At 32.9% G+C, this 6061-nt stretch overlaps 1 pseudogene; it reads left to right on the top strand.

Moving 5' to 3' along the window:
• Positions 1-882: 882 nt before the first annotated feature.
• Positions 883-1668, top strand: LOC148955925 (AMP deaminase 2 pseudogene; annotated as a pseudogene).
• The last annotated feature ends 4393 nt before the right edge of the window (positions 1669-6061 follow it).

The raw sequence follows: 6061 nt of genomic DNA, 5'->3' as shown, positions 1-6061 counted from the left end.
GATTGGAATTTAAGCCTGTAAAATTTAAAATCGAAGTTTCTGATGGTTGAATTTATAGGAAGAACGTAGATATGAGTAATATCTTTTATAAGAGCTACTAAAAATCTGTATAGATACCTGCGATAGCAATACGCCCAAAACTAATACGTCTGATACCGATACACTGTGCAGCCCGTTCGTCAGGGGACTTGGAGGGTCATAATATCACCAACACCAAATATAATTGACTCTAGCAATGTCTCTTGTAATCGTCAAATCTATTAAGTATCTGATGTAAGCACCCCATTCTTTAATTACCCCGTGAGGCATTCTTAACCATCGCAATACTTTTACGTTAATACCTCTTCGCAAAAAAATTCGCAAATCTCGTAAACTAAAGAAGTAATTACATCACTGTTGTTAGCTCCATCATTAATCTCCAATAATTTAAATGCACCCCTCATTTTTTTTCCTCTACTAATATCATTGAAAATAAAAACTATTCTCTTTTAATTCAATTCTCTTACTAATTTCAAAACTGATTGAGAATCAAATATGGAACCTGATTATATACAAAAAAATAATAGGCGAGTAAAAAAGAAGAGACACCGGTTTTTTTGAACTAAAAAAAAAAAAGACGTTGAACTTTGAAATTGCGTCGTTCCTCTTGGCAAAAAGTGTGATGATCTGTAAAAAAAAAAAAAGACATTGAACTTTGAAATTGCGTCGTTCCTCTTGGCAAAGAGTGTGATGATCTGTAACTACTAGAAAAAACCTGTTTGTACGGGGGCATCATAGAACTGCATGGATCTACTCTACTAGCGTTTCGAAAAATTCAACGAGAAGTTCAACCCGTTTGGTAGTAGCAGGCTACGAAAAATATTTCTAAAAACAAACAACTATATGCAAGGCGAATATTTTGCTTCAATTATAAAGCAAGTCATGAATGACTTAAGAGAATATAAATATCAGAGCGCTGAGATGCGGATATCTGTAACTGGATCATCAGTTGAAGAATGGGACAAGCTTGCCCGTTGGGTGACTAAATGGGATGTCTATTCAGAACATGTAGTTTTTTTGGTGCAAACACCAAGAGTGTATAATCTTCTTAGATCATATAACACTGTTGCTAACTTCAAGTCAATTATAGATAATTTGTTTACACCATTGTTTGAAGTCACCAACGATCCATCAACTCACCCAGAACTACATAATTTCTTAAAGAATGTTGTTGGTTTCGATTCTGTTGACGATGAATCGAAACTAGAACAAGATAATTTTGGCTGTGAAATCATAACTCCAGAAGAGTGGACTTCAACAGAAAACCCACCCTACTGGTACTATGCGTACTATACGCATAAAAACCTTTGTATCTTGAATCAACTCAGGAAAGAAAGAGGCCTGAATACTTTTACGTTCCGTCCTCATTGCAGAGAAGCTGGGTCAGTTAAACACTTGGCGGTTGGTTTTCTTTTAGCTGAAAACATCTCTCACGGTATTATACTGGAGAAGGCCCCTAGTCTTCAATATTCATTTTATCTTAGTCAAATTGGGATAGCGATGTCACCTATATCAAACAATCTGCTGTTTTTGGACTATTCCAGAAATCCACTAAAAAAGTTCTTGAATAGAGGTTTAAAGATAGGGTTTAAGGTGGCAACAAAAAGCCAAAATAACTTCTCATGCTAACTTGTACACAAAATACATTACGAGGGATAATTTTATACTTTATCAAAGAGATTATTTAAATTTTATCTGATACTGAAACTTAAAATGAAGTTTTCTACAGCCGATGCAGCTTCATCCTCGTTGATATTTCCATTGTACTAAAATACTGAAGCTTACACTTATTTAACCTAAGGATACCTTAGAGAATAACAAACGACCGAAACAGTACTGTATTTTCTCGACACTGCTAAGGACATTATACTGTCAAAGGAAAATCTAATAATCTACTGTATACACAAGAAATAGAAAAAAAATATAAATAAATTCAAACCCATCTAAATCGTTCTTATCGTATTATATATGTGAATAGGAAACCAGCCAAAAAATAATATCAATAGATAGAATTAATAACTACTTTATACTAAAAATAACATATAAATTTCACTCACCATTTAATAACTTTCTCCTTTACCAAAAGTTCTTTCTGATAAAAAAGCAAAATTATCATTACTAACTATAACCAGATGACCGTAGATTGTGCATATTGAATTCTATGGAAGCTATAGCAAGGAATTCTAACAGCCATATGGAATTCTATGGAAGCTATACACCTTTTCAAAGAGATTCAGAACTCCCTCACATGGTATTATACTTCTAGTTGGGACTTGCGCAATATGTTATGAAGGACAAGTTTCTTATATAATTTCTACTTCGTAATATATATGATATACATGTCTTTTAGGGCAAATCCGGGTCAGAAAACCAGTGTGTCCTGTATAGGTGTTAATATATTCAGTTATTTTTATGTATATATTCAAGTTTCAAATTATAATTTTATACAGATTGAATAGTTCATTTGTTCTATCAATATCTATAGTTTACAATCATTTACATTGATAGAGATATGGAATCTTCTAAGTGACTTCTGGTGAGTAAAATTTTCTTATATCATACATGAAAAATTAAAATAAAATTTGCATATTAGTTTTGGCAGGATTAATCCGGATATGAAGGGTCACCCCCTCCTCAATATCATGCTCTTTACGCTGAAGCTGTTAGCACTTTCAAAAAAGCTTCCTATTCTAATTAAAATGTTCCAGTTTTTTTTTTCTTCAAATTTCGGTAAATATTCAAAACAGGGCCAGTCAGTTTTCTCACTATCTGATTAAGTTTAGCATGTTTACAAATTTGTTGGTTAAATGGCTTTCTCAGAATTGAGTTATGAATTAACTTACAAACTATGCATGAGTACGGTCCAAGGGCCGCACTCAACGTAACAACCAAAAATATAAGAGAAAAATTATACTAAAATGCAGAGTTTAAGACTATTTTTTAGCTTTTAAAACAACCCTAAGCATTAAAACTTCAACGACGTCAAACAGTTCGTGATAATGAACTGTAAGTAAGGAGTGCCCGTCCTCAAAAGTAACCGAAATTCTAAAAAACAGAATTTTTTATACCAACAGATTAATAAAAAAAGATTCAACTTTTTATGCTGATTTCAAATACATAAATTTCATTAGGTTTAGTCTTACCTATCAGAGGTTACGAGGCTGAGAAAATTTTCCTGATTTTTGAAAAAAAGGGATAGACACCCCTTAAAAATCAAGTGATCTTAATAAAAAATCACACCATCAGATTTAGCGTATCAGGGAGCTCAAATGATAAGGTTTCAAGCTCCTATCTGTAAAAATGTGGAATTTTCTATTTTTTGCCACGCAGAAGAAAGATCACGGATGCGTGTTTATGTCATCACGACTGACATGCAAAAATTAGCGGCGCAATATAACTAAATTAGCATGCATATATTTAGGGTAATGAGATACAGATTCCTTCTGGGTGTTACAATTTTATAGCTTTCGTGAACGACGTTTGAAACACAATGATGGTCTTGGGAGCTATTTACCTAAGCTTTAATTCTTAAAGCGTTTGTAAATTTTTAAAAACTTTTCCTTTCAAAAGAAAAATTGTTTAATAATTTAGTAAATCGGGGACACTTTAATTGTTGGGGGGGGGGGGGCACTTTAATTGTTGATATGGAAGGAGAAAAAAGTTCTTCGCTTACAATGATTTATTTAGTCCAGGTTAACTGCTTGTGTAATTTTTTCAACTTTTGGGGGTTTGGTACTGTGATATTGAAGGGGGGGGGGGGCAGTGCCCTCTCATAAGCTAAATAGTTTGAAAACTGAAAATGATTTTTATTTTAGAATATGTTATTAATAAAATCAGAGGTTTTTAAACTGATGTTCATATTCCTGAAAATTAAAATTCAGCTTTATTAAAAAAAATGCAAAAAAAGTACCCAATGAGGGCTTGGATGAAACCCAACTTTATTAAAAAAAAAATCAACGATATTAATAAAATCAGATGTTCTTAAACTATGGTTTTGTGTGAACCTATAGCTTTTATTTATGTTTGATCTTCTTTCAGGATAAACCTGTGAAATTTCTTATCAAATATACCTCTCAGGCTTGGAATAACCCATTTTGTAGTAAATGTCGGTTTACAGTGTTCGAATTGTTGAGCATAAGCACATGTGCAAACATATTCCGTCTTAAGTGTGGAAGATGCAAAACCCCTATCATAGTTGACATGAGCAATGAACCTTAGCAATAAGAGCTGTGCTTGAAAATAAAACAAAATGATTCTAGTGTCCTATGAGTAAAGTGCTTAAAAAATGTATGTGAATTTGTTTATTAATAAAAAAAATGTATACAACAACAATGTCTTTTTATTCTTCACTTTAGGTTTCTTCTTCTTCGGTGCATGCACAGTTTCAACTAGCTAAGGCTTTAAACCTCTTTAAAGAGGTTTTAAGATGGGGATAGAGGTTTTAAGATGGGGTATTTTCTTAAAAAAACACACAAATTAAGAAAATATACTAAATGTTCCTTTATTACCTAAGCAACACGACAAAAAAAATGAAGAATTTATGCACAGTTTCAACTAGCTAAGGCTAAGTTTGTTAAAGATGGGTCATATTTTGCCTATGAAATAGACTGTCGTGTTGTAGCATTTCACAGTTTGAGAATATTTACTAAAATTGAAACACATGAACTGTTTAATTAGCATAAGAAGCTTTTTAAATAATGCTGGGAAATCCAGAGCCCCCTCCATGGAAAGATCCTCCCACCTAACCCCCAACTCCCCACACAGGCCTTGGGAAAGCATAGGGGTTTTGCCCCCAACTTATGTTAATTTCTGCTCGTTTTGAGTTTGACTCGACTATTTATTGTAATTTCTTTTCGGTTTGGGTTTCATTTATTTATAGATGTTGATTAGTGGTAGTTTCACGCTTGGTAGATTATTTGATTTTATTTTTGCTCAATTTTTGTTTAATGGAATTCTTTACTTTTCTTTGAAAAACTTATTTTGAAGAAAAAGTCAATATAAAAGGGTTATTCAAATTCTTCCTTGAGTAGCTACCACTGTGAGGGATCTAAGCCTTTTTTGGCCCTTGATGCAATAGGCAATGGGATATTATAGTGAATATAGCTATAAATTTAATAACATAAAATATTTGATTCAAGATGTGAAAGGCATTAAGAACCTTACCTCTTTTCAGAGGTTAAGAGACGTATTGTTTAATTAAAATAGGAAGCTTTTTTAAAAGTATAAAACGCTTTAATTTAGAGAGTATCATATCAAAAATATGCTTGATTTAGCCTCCATCTAGGACTTCCGCTCTTTTCTTTATGTGTTTAAGTAGCTTGGAATTTAGGCCTTTAAGCTTGCAAGCTACCTACTGAGAAAACTGAAAATAATTTTTATTTTAGGATGTTATTTATCAAACCCCCCAGCAAAAGTGAGCAAAGTTGGATGTCACCCCTGACAGCAATGTGATTCATAGTAAAATACACCATGAAAATACCCCCTTGCACAATTTTGAAGATTTGAGTGCTACAAGAAAACAGTTAAGGATGCTTATAAAAACACAAGAAAAAGATAGACACTCACTTCTATTTAAAGGAAGAAATGTGAGGTGCTTTGTTCAGTTAAACAATGCAAGGAAGTATCCTATAGTGTTTTTATGCTAAATTTCCAATTGGTCTGTGAATGTTCGTTTCTAAAAGCAGTATTTTTATGATTTCAAATAAAATCCGTTGGCTTTTTTAATACTCCCATTACTCAAAGGGTCCAGAGATTCTTAGAATATAGTTTATATCCTAGCCCCCTGCGATATAACCTATTCATCACTTGAAAAGCCCATATCTGAGGTAGTCACGGCTATTTTTTATCAAGGACTTATCTGAATGCATTTAAGGTATAGTATGAATGGATTGCAAAAAACACGAAAGTACTACTACTAGTAACAACTCACTACACTACAAAACCATTTATTTCATTGAAATGCAAGAGTTGGAATATTTCAGTAGTGTTCTGTCGTGGTTTACCTTGTCACAGATACATTCTC

The sequence above is a fragment of the Artemia sp. Qi Xiang Cuo genome, chromosome 1 (genome assembly GCF_049724085.1).
Source record: "Artemia sp. Qi Xiang Cuo chromosome 1, ASM4972408v1, whole genome shotgun sequence".
Classification (NCBI taxonomy): domain Eukaryota; kingdom Metazoa; phylum Arthropoda; class Branchiopoda; order Anostraca; family Artemiidae; genus Artemia; species Artemia sp. Qi Xiang Cuo.
The sequence above is the reverse complement of the archived record's forward strand: the minus strand, read 5'-3'. Positions and strand labels throughout refer to the sequence as shown.